This window comes from Artibeus jamaicensis, unplaced genomic scaffold, assembly GCF_021234435.1.
Source record: "Artibeus jamaicensis isolate MK-2021 breed Jamaican fruit bat unplaced genomic scaffold, CSHL_Jam_final contig_2259, whole genome shotgun sequence".
Taxonomy (NCBI): Eukaryota; Metazoa; Chordata; class Mammalia; order Chiroptera; family Phyllostomidae; genus Artibeus; species Artibeus jamaicensis.
This window is the reverse complement of record NW_026521468.1, coordinates 5,160,113-5,174,387: the sequence shown is the minus strand read 5'-3', so window position 1 is coordinate 5,174,387 and position 14,275 is coordinate 5,160,113. Positions and strand designations below refer to the sequence as shown.

Here is a 14,275-nt window from a genome sequence, read left to right as displayed (position 1 = left end):
AGGACCCCTCCCGAGCGCCTCGTGCACTGCCTGCAGACCCGAATCCCCAATACTGCAAAGGTCTCTCCTCTCTGCCACGACCACCCCTCTGAAGCAGTCTACACGTCTTCTTCCTTCCGGGCCTCGACAACACGTCAGGAAGGACAGCAGTATGTCCAAGGAGTAACCCTTCTGCCAGGTCAGGCGCCACTATCGACAGCCCCGCGCCGGACAAGGAGAAGGCCCCCGGAGACGGCGGGTGCAGTTACTGCGTGTCTGCGCGTGCGCTGGCTGAGGACTGGGCAAAGACGCTCAAGCGTGCGAGCAACCGTCTCTCGTCGCTTTGGAATTATCCGCCCCTTCATGTTAACGTCGTTGCAGCCACTTCTGTAAGCGATGTCCAGGGCAAGGGATCCCTTTGTCCCTGTTGGCCTATCAGTTCGTGTACGAAGGCAGTCGCTCCCAACCCTTACCCCAACACCTCCAAGAGCAGGCGGGAAAATTGATGGAGCTGAAACTGTGAAATCCAGACCGCTGGACTTGGTTAATTAAATCAATAGCAGTAACTGGTTCGTTACCTCACCAACGAAAAGCAGGGGCGGGGAGGGGAGGGAATCCTGGGTCATGTTTACGGAAAACTCGTGCCCTAGTATTATAAAGGAGTTACTTATTTTGTCAGTGCCACATTCACAGATGCGTATACAAGGAAGAGAATAGTACGGGTTGTAAATTCCCGAATAAGCCACTTTTTCTTTTTAAGCCACTTTTTTTTTTTTTAACGTACTGGAGATAATTGAAAGTTTAAGAGTAAGCCTTAAGCCCTGGCTGGTGTAGCTCAGTGGATTGAGCAGGGGCCTGCGAACCAAAGAACCGGGGTTGGATTCCTAGTCAGGTCACATGCCTGGGTTGAAGGCCAGTGCCCAGCAGGGGACCCACGAGAGGCAACCATACATTGATACTTCTCTTCCTCTCCCCTTCCCCTCTAAAGATAAAATCTTTTAAAAAAGAGTTAATAGAAATCGTGCTTGATTTCCTTCAACTAGAGAACAGAATGAGTAGAAGCAAAGAAATATAACAGGATAAAGACCAAAAGGAGTCCTGGCCAGGTAGCTCAGTAAGACCTTCGACCCAATACATGAAGATTGCCAGTTCAATCCCCAGTCAGGGCACATAAAATGGTCAATGCATGATGGATGGAACAACAAATCCTGCCTCTCTTCCCCCTCCCTCTCTCTCGCTCTCAAATCAACAAATAAAAAAGAAAAACCAAAATGGAAAATCAGCCCTGGCTGGCGTAGCTCAGTGGATTGAGCGCGGGCCTGTGAACCAGAGTATCGCGGTTCGATTCCCAGTCAGGGCACATGCCTGGGTTGCAGGCCAGTTCCCAGCAGGGGACTCAAGAGAGGCAACCACACATTGATGTTTCTCTCCCACTCTTTCTCCTTCCCTTCCCCTCTCTCTAAATAAATAAAATATTTTGTAAAAAAATGGAAAATCATTCTTCTCAAGAGATCTGAGAAAAAATAATTCGAATGAAAAAGGATGTAGAAAATTTCTTGATATTTTAAGATTCACAATGATATTTGGAGACAATAGATGTACTGAAATGGTCTGACCTGGATGTAGGTGATACTGGGAAAAGTTTTGGCAATTTTCATTGCTCTTAGAACACTCTTTAACAGCAACTTGACATTATTTGCATGCATTCATGAGTAGATGAAAAAAGAACAGCTAACACCGCTATTATTAGTCTATAGAGATCTTTTTCTTCCGTCCAGTTCATCTCAATAAACTTCCAAGAAGGGAGTTTCCATGAAATAGTTTATTAATCCTCTTTTTTAAAACAATGCTAAAGGAATCCCAAGTTCCTTTGGGATTGTTAAACAAATGGCATAATCAGCCTACAAATCTCCCCTCTTCTCCACAATCTCCTCCTCTCCCTCTCTCACCCCCCTCCCCTCCTCTAGTTTGGTTGTTTAACTCTGGGGTTCCTGTATCTACTCTGGAGAGTCTTCGATTATGCAGGTGACACTTCCACATGAGATACATCGGAACACTAGGAAGATTTAAAAAGTAAAATATTTCTGGAATCAAATGAAAATCACCTAAAACAAAACATACCTATTGCTCAACAGTCCAACCAGAAATCTCTTCATCGCTCCAAAGTCAAGCAGTCATTCTCAGACCAAGCCAGAGGAAGTGTGCTGGCAATATGGCTTCTGTAAGGGGCTGAGGGGATGCATTTAAGGTATCCTAGTAATGCTCCCCAGCCTACAGACAGATAAACACATAATCATTGCAAGAAATGCAATAATTTTGGAAAACAGAAACCAAGTATCAAGAGCCACACTGATATTTATGCACTTTGACCCAATAAACCTCCCTTGAAATTTTATTTCAAATAATTTCAAATCACAAAAGGTATGTGAATTTTGATAAGTGACTTATATCTTACCAAAATATATATATTATATATACATGACAAGAACAAAAATTTCTCCCCCCCTGCCATGCTATTGAAATTTGGAGCCTGATAATTCTATATTGTGGGACCTGGCCTGTGCATTGAAAGATGCTTAGCGGAATCCCTGACCTTTATCCACTAGATGCCACTCATACCCCTCAAAAACTGACAATCAAAAATGTCTCTGGATATTTCCAATGTCCCCTAGGGGGCAAAATCACCTCTCTTAAGAGCTAGTGGCCTAGATGCCCAACCACAGAAGAATCGAGGAATGGACAAGTAAATGAAATATTAATAAGCTATTACCCATTCAGAAGAACCGTGAAGACTGATGAGCACATGAAAAACTCTTTGAAGAAGTTTGAAAATATTCACCTTTTGTACCCATGATTGTACTTCCAGAAAATAATCAAAAGGGAAATTTTGAGTAATCACCAAAAAAGGAAATAAGTGCCCCACGGCTAGAGAGACTTAATGTCATCATTAAAAGGTAAGGGTAGCAAAATTTTGTAACATTCAGTAAAATTTTGTTAAAGGTGTCATCTATCAATATTTATGGAGAAAAAAAGACTGGCAGGAATAAGGAGAATTATTCTTCCCAAGATTTTTATTTACTTTTAGAGAGGAGGGAAGGGAGGGAGAAAGACAGGGAGAGAAACATCAGTTTGTGAGAGATACATGGATTAGTTGTCTCTCACGCACCGCCAACGGGGAACAGACCTGCAAGCCAGGAATGTGCCCGACCAGGAATCAAACCTGTGACTCCTCAGTTTGCAGATTGGTGCTCAATCCACTGAGCCACAACAGCCAGGGCAGAAGTTATTCCTATAATTAGAAAAAGGTATCTTTTAGCATGTTTACTACATAGTTTTCAATTTAAGAGTAAGCCAGCTGTACACCTGAAACTAATACAAAATAATGTTGAATGTAAACTGTAATTGAAAAAAATTTTAACTTAAAGAGTCACCACAAATTATGTATTTCTACAATTATGTGAAGAAGTGTATGTGTGACTATAACCCTTACTGGTGTGGTTTGGTGAGTAGGGCGGCATAGGGCAGACTAGGGGGTTGGTTGCCAATGGTTGCTTTTTGGGTTGGGTCCCCTGCTAGGGACATGCAGGAGGCAAGATCAATGTCCCTCTCTCTCTCTTCTGCCTTTCCCCTCTCTCTAACAATAAATAAATAACATCTTTTAAAAAAAGATTAGAAATTGCCCTGGCTGGTATAGCTCAGTGGATTGAGTGCGGGCCTACAAACCAGAGGATCAAGGTTCGATTACCAATCAGGGCACATGCCTGGGTTGCAGGCCACCTCCCAGCAGGTGACACACAAGAGGCAACCATACATTGGTATTTCTCTCCCTCTCTCCTTCCCTTTCCCTCTAAAGATAAATAAATAAAATCTTTAAAAAAAGATTAGAAATTAAAATTGAGAGATAAGTGTTGTGTTATGGGACTATGAGTTAATTAAATTTTAAAATTCTTTAAAAATGTTTCAAACAACAAGACAAAATAACACAAAGGGGGAAAATGTTCCACTGATATTTAAATACAAATATAGATACATACATATGCAAACGTGAATAAGATACGTCGATATGCACATGAACATGGTGAAAACCTACTTTATAGTCCTAGTAATGTATATCTAGTCACATTAAATTCCAAGTTGAAAAATATAATGTAACAAATGTCTTCTTTTTAAAGATTTTATTTATTTATTTTAGAGAGGTGAAGGGAGGGAGAAAGAGAGGGAAAAAAACATCAATGTGTGTTTGCCTCTTGCGTGCCCCACACTGGGGCCCTGGCTCAAAACCCAGGCATGTGCCTTGACTGGGAATCAAACTGGCAACCCTTTAGTTCACAGGCTGGCACTCAGTCCACTGAGCCGCACCAGCCAGGGCACAAATTTCTTTTTCTTTTTTTTTTTTTAAGATTTTATTTATTTATATTTAGAGGGGAAGGGAAGGAGAGAGGGAGAGAAACATCAATGTATGGTTGCCTTTCGTGCGTCCCCTGCTGGAAACTGGCCTGCAGGGAACCTGACTGCAACCCTGGCATGTACCCTGACTGGGAATCGAACCGCGATTGTCTGGTTCGCAGGCCCGTGCTCAATCCACTGAGCTACACCAGCCAGGGCACAAATTTCTTATTGGAGGGTAAAAACTACTCTAGCCCTGTGGTTCTCAAACTTTAGTGAACTTCAGCCAGGGGTGTCCAACTTGCGGTCTTCGGGCCACACGCAGCCCAGAATGGCTGTGGATGTGGCCTGATATGCAAGTTCGTAAATTTACATAATGAGATTTTTTTGTAATTACACGTCAGGATGGACTCGCTATGGGGCCCAAGACAACTCTTCTTCCAATGTGGTGCAGAGACGCCAAAAGGGTGGAGAACCCCGAGAGTTTATTAAAGCACAATTCCTGGGCTCTGTCCCCAGAGCTTCTGATTCAGTCAGTAGTCGGGGGTGGTGCGCTGGGTCTTTGTACTTCTGACCAATTTTCAGCTGGAAGTGGTATTGTTGCTCAGGGGACTGCCCTGTAAGAACCATCCTTCTAACTCTGTTTTCTCTACCTCAGGGTGAGAGTAATCAATCACAAACAAGAGCGTGAAGAGTACAGACAGTTGCTGCATTGGGCACAACTGCAAAAATGTAAACTTTGTTTGATTCGTTTGCATTCATTTAATGAAACAGTCAGCCTCAACTCACTGGGCCCTACCTGAATCCAGTAATGAATGGAGGAGTAGAATTGGAGCACTAATGGAATTAAAGGACCTTGAAATTGTCAGACCAATGCAGAGGCTGCATAACTGACAGACACTCGGGAGCCATAGCTGAGGGTTTTTGGTATTCTCAAGACAACTGCTATGTTACTACTGCATCAGCAAGTCACTGAACTCTTACTGATCGCTGGCTCTGAGGACTTTGCCGTTTGCTGAGACTAAGGATGAAAATTAGTAACATCTGCCCCTCAAAAGCTTACAGGACCACTCTCTAACTATGTTTGTGCAATATGTAAATTAATATCAGTGAAGGCCTGGTATTGTGAAAAGGAACACTCACTGCCCTACTTACATGCCCAGCTGACAACATAAAGTGCGATGTACCAGGTTCTTGGCTTTGGCTGCTGGCAAAATCCTGGGCCCCACCTTTTTTGCCATGACCCAAGGAGAGAAAGTGGAAGGTTTCTATCTCACCATTCCGCTTCCAGATTTCCTGCAGGACTCAGGAATTCAGCATTCAGGGTTCCCCCAGTATTTACTGCAAGCTCAAGTACTTAACTGGTCTTAGTAAGAACTGAAGGAAATTGATGGCATAAATCATGTAGTTTAGTTGTCTGTGTTATAAAATCAGCTATGTGTTTCTCAGGGGTTTTGGCAAGGATTTAAAGGTGTAAACAGAATCTATGACTTTCATTTTCCTGAACTTTTTAGGAATGATGTTTCTTTCTTTGGTATCCGACCCTGAGAAATACATTCTGCATAGCTTACCCTATTCTTATCCTCTACTTCGAACACTAGTTTTTTAAAAAGTAAACTAATTAGTTTCTTTATTTTAATATTGGATTGAAAGTATGCTGTTACAGTTGTCCTGACTTCCTCTCCCCCCCTTGCCTCCCCCACCCTGCACTTCCTGCTCCGTCAGGCCCCCTCAGGCCGTCCCCACACCATTGTTCATGTCCAGGAGTCATGCTAATGAGTTCTTGGGCCACTCCATTTCCTACGCTGCACTGTACATCCCCATGGCTGTTCTGTAACTACCTGTTTGTACTTCTTAATCTCCTCACCTCTTCACCTGTTCTCCTTCTCTCTCCCATCTGGCAACCATCTGGTAACTACTTTTCTCTTGCTGCTTTTAAAATTCTCTCTATCTTTTTTCTTTATTTAAAGATTTTCTTTATTTATTTTTAGAGAGAGGGGTTGGGAAGGAGAAAGAGGAAGAGAAACACCAATGTGTGGCTGTGTGGCTGCCTCCTGTACGACCTATACTGGGGACCTGGCCCACAGGTGCCTTGACCTGGAATTGAACCAGTGACTTCTTTGTTCACAGCCTGGCGCTCAGTCCACTGAGCCGCACTGGCCAGGGCTCTCTCTTTATCTTCAACCTTTTGGCCTTTTAATTATGATGTGTGTTGGAGTGGGTCTTTTTGCATCCACCTTTTTGGGGACTCTGTGCTTCCTGGATTTGCAAGTCTATTTTCTTCACCAAATCAGGAAAGTTTTCTTTCACTATTTTTTCAAACTGATTTCCAATTTCTTTTTTTTAAAAATATTTTATTTATTTATTTTTCGAGAGAGGGGAAGGGAAGGAGAAAGAGTAGGAGAGAAATATCAATGTATGGTTGCCTCTCATGTGTCCCCTGCTGGGAACTGGCCTGCAACCCAGGCATGTGCCCTGACTGAGAATCGAACCGCGATACTCTGGTTCACAGGCCCGCGCCCAATCCACTGAGCTACGCCAGCCAGGGCGATTTCCAATTTCTTGCTCTTTCTTTTCTCTTTCTGGCACCCCTATGATGCAAATGTTGGATTGCTTGAAGTTGTCCCAGAGGCTACTTATACGGTCCTCTTTTTTTTTTTATTCTTTTTTCTCCTTGTTATGTGTTTTTTGCTGCCTTATGTTCCAAATCATTGATTTAATGCTCAGCTTCATCCACTGTGCTGTTGTTTCCCTGCAAATTGTTCTTTTATCACAATTAGTGCAGGGGTGTCAAACTCATTTTCACCAGGGGACCGCATCAGCCTCACGATTGACTTCAACGGGCCAAATATAATTTTAGGACTGTATACATGTAACTACTCCTTAACAGTTAAGCGAGAGCTTGGCGCTGCAGCCAGGTAGAGACAAGGTGCTGGGCCAGAAAAAACAAGGTGGAGGGCCGATTCGGCCCCTGGGCCTTGTGTTTGCCACCTGTGAATCAGTGTATCCTTCATTTCTGATTCATGTAAGGTCCTCACTAAGTTCCTTGAGTATCCTCCTAATAAGTGTTTTCAAGTCTGTATATAATAGATTGCTTATCTCCATTTTGTTTAGCTCTTTTTCTGGAGTTCTGATCTGTTTTCTTTGAGCCATGTTTCAAATTTTTAAAAAAGATTTTATTTATTTATTTTTAGAGAGAGGGGAAGGGAAAGAGAAAGAGGGAGAGAAACATCGATGTGCGGTTGCCTCTTGCAAGCCCCCTACTGGGGACCTGGCCTGCAACCCAGGCATGTGTCCTCATTGGGAATCGGACCAGTGACCCTTTGCAGGCTGGTGCTCAATCCACTGAGACACATCAGCCAGGGCTGGGCCATGTTTCTGTGTCTCATTGTTTTGGCAGCCTCCCTACATTTGTTTCTATGTATTAGGTAGACCTGCTTTCACTCCATGTCTTAGTTGTGTGACCTAACGTAGCAGGTGTCCTATAGGGTCCAGGGGCACAGCCTCCCCTATCACCCAAGCTGGATACTCAAGGTGTGGCCTTTGCTTAGGCTGAGTACACCCTCCTCCTGTAGTTGAGCCTTGGTTGCTATTGGCAGATCAGTGGGAGGGATTTACCCAGGCCAATCAGCTGCAAGAACTGGGTGTGACCACTAACCACCAACTTCTGCCCTCCTTGGTGGATCATCTGTGCAGGGGCAGGGTAGTGGTGCTCTGATATGGTCTGTAGCTGTCCACTGGGTGCTCTGGCCCTGGGGTTTACCGGGTAGTGCAGGCCAAGGTCAGCCGGATTCTCTTTTTTGCCCAGGGTGTCCTGCCTGAGTTATGAAGCAATCTGAGGTGGCTGCTACTTGTGCGGGCTTTGGAAATTCCCAGGAGAAACCAAGCTGTGATTCTAGGCTGGCTGCTGCTGGTGCTGAGCCTGGGGGCTCACTGAAGCCACTGGTTGCTTGTTTGATAGGATTTAGAAAAGTTGTGAAGCACAGTCAAGACCAGTCATTCATATGCAAAAACAACTTGGATGGGCCTGTAAGTTGGGTGGGGCAGAGTCTCTGGGGATCTTCAGGGTGGATAAGCAGTGTCAGCGAGGTTGATGGAGTCTCAGATATGGCACCAGTTTACTATACCTGAGTAATGGCTTTCCATATCTTAGTGCATGGAGGGTTTAGCAAAGGGACAGTGGCCTCTGCGTGGCTTGATGCCAGACACTTCAGTTTCTCCCTGGGTGCCACTGATACCCAAAGGATACCCAAGGACCACAACCCCTTGGGTACCAGTGGTACACATCATTTCAAGATGCTATCTCAGTGCTGGAGCTCGCAGGTAGTGACTGTGAGTAGGTGGGTCCATGTGGATTCTTTAAGAGGAACTGCTTGGAGCTCCAGAAGTTTCTTCCACCAACTCAATCCCCACTGGTTTTTGTAGCCAGAAGTTGTGGAGGACTTATCTTCCTGGCACTGGAACCCTGGGGTGGGGGCCTGGTGTGGGACCGGGACACCTCACTCCTGAGATAACCTGTCTCGAATTTTTATCTACCACTCATGGGTGAGACACCAGCTCGTTCCATGTCTCCACCCCTCCTACCAGTCTGGATGGATCTGGTTTCTCTAATTCCGTAGTTGTCAGACTTCCATTGACCTGGATTTCTAATGGTTCTGAGTGATGGTTGTTCTATGTTTCAGTTGTCATTTTGATGTGGTTGTGTGAGGAGGTGAGCCATGTTTGCTTATGCCACCATCTTGACCAGAAGTCTAGTTTTTATTTTTTTTTATTTTTAAAAATATTTTATTTATTTATTTTTAAAAGGTGGGGAGAGAGGGGGAGAGGGAAAGAAACATCAAAGTGTGGTTGCCTCTCGTGTGCCCTCTACTGGGGACCTGGCTCACAATCCCAGCCTGTGTCCCGACTGGGAATAGAACTGGCGACCCTTTGCTTCACAGCCTTGCGCTAATCCACTGAGCCACACCAGTCAGGCCAGAAGTCTAGTTGCTTTTTTTTTAAAAAAGATTTTATTTACTTATTTTCAGAGGGAAGGGAAAGGAAGGAAAAAGAGAGGGAGAGAAACATTGATGTGAGAGAAAAATATCGACCAGTTGCCCCTCTCATGCCCCCAACTGGGGTCCAGGACCACAACCCAAGCGTGTGCCCTGAACGGGAATCGAATCAGCAACCTTTTGATTTTTAGGGTGATGCCCAACCCCTGAGCCACACTAGTCAGGGCCTAACACTAGTTATTGATATTTAATTAGCGTTCTAGAAAAATCAGGCCTTGCTTGCCCAGGTTCCTAGTTAAGCCTTGTGGTGAAAACTGCTCACCGCACAAGTCCCTGCTCATTTATCCCTTCGCCGGCCCATGAGGGTCTAGACATGATACAAAATGCTGGGAACAAAACTGGAAGAAAGGCAGACATGTCTCTGCTTTTGCGGAGCTCCTTCCTGCTGAGCAAGTCAACCAAACGAAAATCCATGTCAAAGCAACCTGACCGGAGCTCCTGGCATCCTTCTGGGATATTTTTCTGCATATGTTCTCTCTGCGGCCTTTCCACAGGGGCCTGGGAGCAGCGCTACAGTAACCAAGCACCGTGCTCAGAGTCGGCAACCCTGACTTCAGTATGATACTGTCTCTGTGTCACCTTCAGCTGGGTGAGCAAATTGTCCAGCCTCTCCGTGTCTCACCTTCTTCATCTGTAGAAAGGGGATATTAGTAATACAGGCTCCGCGCAGAATCTCCACATGGTAGTGACCGAATTAATGTCTGCCACTACTCTTTGTTTCCATGTGGTAGTCTGTGCACTTTCTTTGTCCAAAGCACCCTTTTCCAGAGCACAGCCACCCTTTTCTTGCCCCAGTGAAAAGGATGGAGGGAGAATCTTTACGTTGGGAAATTCTATCTTTTCACATCCCCCACCCTGGAAATTGGAAAGAGGCTCTCAGTATACAAATGATTTTAGTAGATCCCCTAGGCTCAGCTCACAGAATTCGTTTGCCGTTGGAATGCATATTGCTCCTACACTTAAATGTACTTAACTACTTTTTATGGGAACTTGTCCACAATTGCCTGAAGGTAGTTTTGTAATTTAGCATACATTGGGAGAGCGGGCACACTGTAAGACACACTTGTCACTCAGAAACTCAAGACTAAGTAAGCCTTTAATTACTGGATGTTCCCACGTATTAACGAGGGTAAGTTGGATGTGGCGTAGTCCTCTATGGTTCTGCAGGGCTGGAAAGGTGTGTGATGGCGACAGAAGACCTGGGCTCAGGACAGCAGGGACAGCGTCTCTCCCTCTCTTTACAGTACCTGGCACAGCGCCCCGCAGGTTCATGCCCTGGTGTACAGTAGGAGCTCAATCAACAGTACCTGCCAGCTGTGTAATATTGGGTAAGTTACTGAACTTCTTCAAGCTTCGGTTGCAAATAAATAGTACATGCGCTTAGAAGGATTTATGTGAGAAGAAAATGAATTGTTATTAACTCTCACTCAGTGCCCAAGGTGTGACAGTTGCTTCTCTTCCCCTTTCACTTCTCCTGCATTTCCTACCTAACCCACCCCCAACCCACCAGATTAGGTTTGAGTCAGGAAGTTCGCTCTTCTTTGTCTCCCCAATAGGGGAGGACTTTTGCATGTGACAGATTCAATTTATTGGTGCATTCAGTGAATCTCTGAGCACTTACGATGGATGAAACCTTAGAGTTGAGGGAAAGCAGGCACGTTCAGGAACCCAAGAAACTGAGTATGACTGAAGCAGCAGAGGCTTCCAGGAGGAAAGGATAAGAAAGACCAAGGATGGTTAACCTGGATTAACTCTTAAAGGGCTTTATAAGTCTTTAAAAAAACATTTTTGAAAATTTGTTTTCAGAGAGAAGGCAGGGAGAAAGAGAGGGAGACATCAATGTGTGGTTGCCTCTAGGACACCTGCAAAGGGGACCCCGTCTGCAACCCAGGCATGGGAGTTGAACCAGCGACCTTTTGGTTCACAGGCCAGCGCTCAATCCATTGAGCCACACCAGCTTTGGAGGACTTTGAAGGTCTTACAAGAGTTTTGGACTTATATGAGGCAGAGGATTGCTATTGAACGAGTGGCAGAAACTTATTCTGTTGTGATTTTACAATGGTTCACGTCTCAGACTTTAGTGTGCTAAGAATCACCAGGGACGTACTCTCTTTGACAGCACATATACTAAAATTAGAACAATACAGAGAAGATTAGCATGGCCCCTGAGCAAGGATGACATGCCCAAAAAAAAAAAAAAAATCACTAGGGAAGCTTGTTAAAAAGGAGGGAACCCTAGTTCTGTCCAGGTAGTTCAGTTGGCCAGAGCATCATCCTGATACACCAAAAAGGTTGTAGGTTCAATCCCCAGTCAGGGTACATATAAGAATCAATCAATGAATGATTTAATAAGTAGAGCAAATAGATGTTTCTCTATCTCTATCATCAATCAATAAAAAAAATTTAAATGTCATTTAAAAAGGAGGGATCTGTTGTAGACGATCGGCGGGTAAATACACACTCTTGGAGTCCGGAACCGAATTGATAAAAATTTTAATGGCCAAAGATTTTCCTGCGCAGGGGCGAACTTCCCCAACTGTGACCGGAGTCACGTAGCTACTCAGAGCTACAAAATGGAAGTCGCGCCTGGCTTACAGACTACTGGGTATTTATATTTTCTAGCAAGCAAGCAAAGGCATACAGAAGCAGAGGTGGCGGTTAGCTATTGGCTTATTTAAAAATGGCGAGGGTCCCTGATTGGTGGGTGCTGCTGCTGGCGGGCACTTTCTGGCGGGCCCGGGTTAGTTACCTTATTTGGCTAGAATTTTAAACCCAATTGTTCCCGGATGTTTGTTCATTACCCTGTTCCAGGAACTGCAGATTTAGGGTTGGGTAATGCCCTAGCTGTAATTTTCCTAGCTGGGTATAACAGGATCCCCCCTGGCTGGGTAGCTCAGTTGGTCAAAGCTTCATCCCAATATGCCAAGATTCCGGGTTTGATCCCCAGTCTGGGCACATATAAGAATCAACCAACCCTGGCTGGTGTAGCTCAGTGGATTGAGCACAGGCCTGCAAACCAAAACATTTGCTGGTTTGATTCCCATTCAGGGCACATGCCTGGGTTGCAGGCCAGGTCCCCAGTATGGGGTGTGCTAGAGGCAACTATACATTGATGTTTCACTCCCTCTCTTCCTCCCTTCCCCATCTCTCTAAAAATAAAGAAAATCTTTTAATTAAAAAAAAGAGCCAACCAACGAGTACATTAATGAGTCGAACAACAGTTCAATGTTTCTCTCTAAAATCAATCAATAAAAATAAATTTTTAAAAAGGAAAAAAAAAGGAGGGATACCACTAGCCAAGAATATGCATTTATTTTTATTTTAATTTATTATTTATTGTCCATTGAGGCATTTTATTTGTACATATGTATTACATCCCTAGGAAAAGAATTTCAGCATTTCTGCTCCTATGTGTTTTGTCTTTCTTCTTCATGGTCCATGATCCTTGCTGCCAGGACAGAAGCAGGTTATTCTGCCATTTTTCTAGATTTTTGAGTTGCACATCAAACCTGGGGCTGAACACTCCACACTTGTTCAACCTGTCTGTGTGGTTCACAACAATTTTCCCAACTCTGTGACCATTGATAATTTCAAACTCGCCAGTATAACCACGCTTCGTCATCACAGTTGGAAACCAGACAATGACTTGGAAGTGCGGCCTAATAAAATCCCAATGTTTGCTTCTCTTTTTGGCACTGTTGATATTCTCAAGAGCATCAGCCAGGATACTCACGAGTGCCATCATGGTGGCACAGAAAGATGACGGAAAGAGGACAAGGAGGGGTGAGCACATGAAGACTGTGCATTTAAATAAGCGTCCTAGTTGATTCTTATTCAGTACAGTCCTGGCCTGGTAGCCCAGTGCTTTGGAGCACTGGCCTAGTACCCTGAGGTCTGGGGTTCAATTTCCTGGTCTGGGCTCATTCAAGAGACAAGGAACGGATTGATGGGTGGAGCAACCGGTCGATGTTGTTCTCTCTCTCTCTCTCTCACTCTGTAAAGCCAATAAATGAATTTTAAAAAATACCCAGGGTCAAGTGGGACTTACCTTAAAACAAAAGATCAGTTAGGAGGCAATTGCAGTTGCTTTGGGGAGAGCCGAGTTGAACTTAGGCTTCCCCTGCTCCCTGATGAATCTTCCTTGTTAAGGTCTAAGGCTTTCTGCTGCCTAACCCAGAGACCCAGAGACTGGACAGAGGCTGAAGAGAAGTATCTGGTAGAAATACCTGGTAGGTATTAGAGGGCGGAGTAGACAGGACGTGGAGGTGGATTGCTGGAGAATGTGCTAAAGAAAGGAGGAGTGGAAGTCAAAGACGCCCCCTGCCGGGCTTGGAGCAATGTGGTAATGACGTGCCTTCCCTCAATCAGAATGGTGGCGGAGGGCCGGCTGGAGAACTTTAGTCGAGGTTTGCTGAGTTTGAGGTGCTTTGGGACACCCAAGTGGAGATGTTCAGAAGTCAGTTGGATGTATAGGTTGGAAGCAAGCACAGAGAAGGATCTGGGCTAGAAATACAGAGTTGAAAAATCAATAATAAGATGGTCATGGAAGTGGGTGAAATCATCCCAGGAGAGAGAACAGAATGATTAAGAGAATGGGTCTAGGAAAAACCCAAGGAACATTTAAGGGAAGGGGGGAGGAGGGGAAAGTGCAAAGGAATCCAGGACAGACCTGAGTCACACAGTCCAAAGTCAGAGGGAGGGAGGTCGCGCGCAGCGACGCGCGGCAGGCTCGCCGGATTCGCACCGTCTGCGGTGACCTTGCAGAGAGCAGCTTTTGTGGCCATGCAGGGACAGCGCCAGATTGCAGTGGGCTGAGGCGTGAGTGGGAGGTGAGGGAGTGGAGACAGCTGGCATGG

General features: G+C 44.9%; 1 non-coding gene across 1 annotated transcript; it reads left to right on the top strand.

The window, feature by feature from the left end:
* The first annotated feature begins 11,522 nt into the window (after window positions 1-11,522).
* LOC119058687 (U6 spliceosomal RNA) lies at window positions 11,523-11,629 on the top strand. Its single transcript, XR_005084294.2, has one exon. It is a non-coding gene; the product is annotated as a U6 spliceosomal RNA (small nuclear RNA).
* The last annotated feature ends 2,646 nt before the right edge of the window (window positions 11,630-14,275 follow it).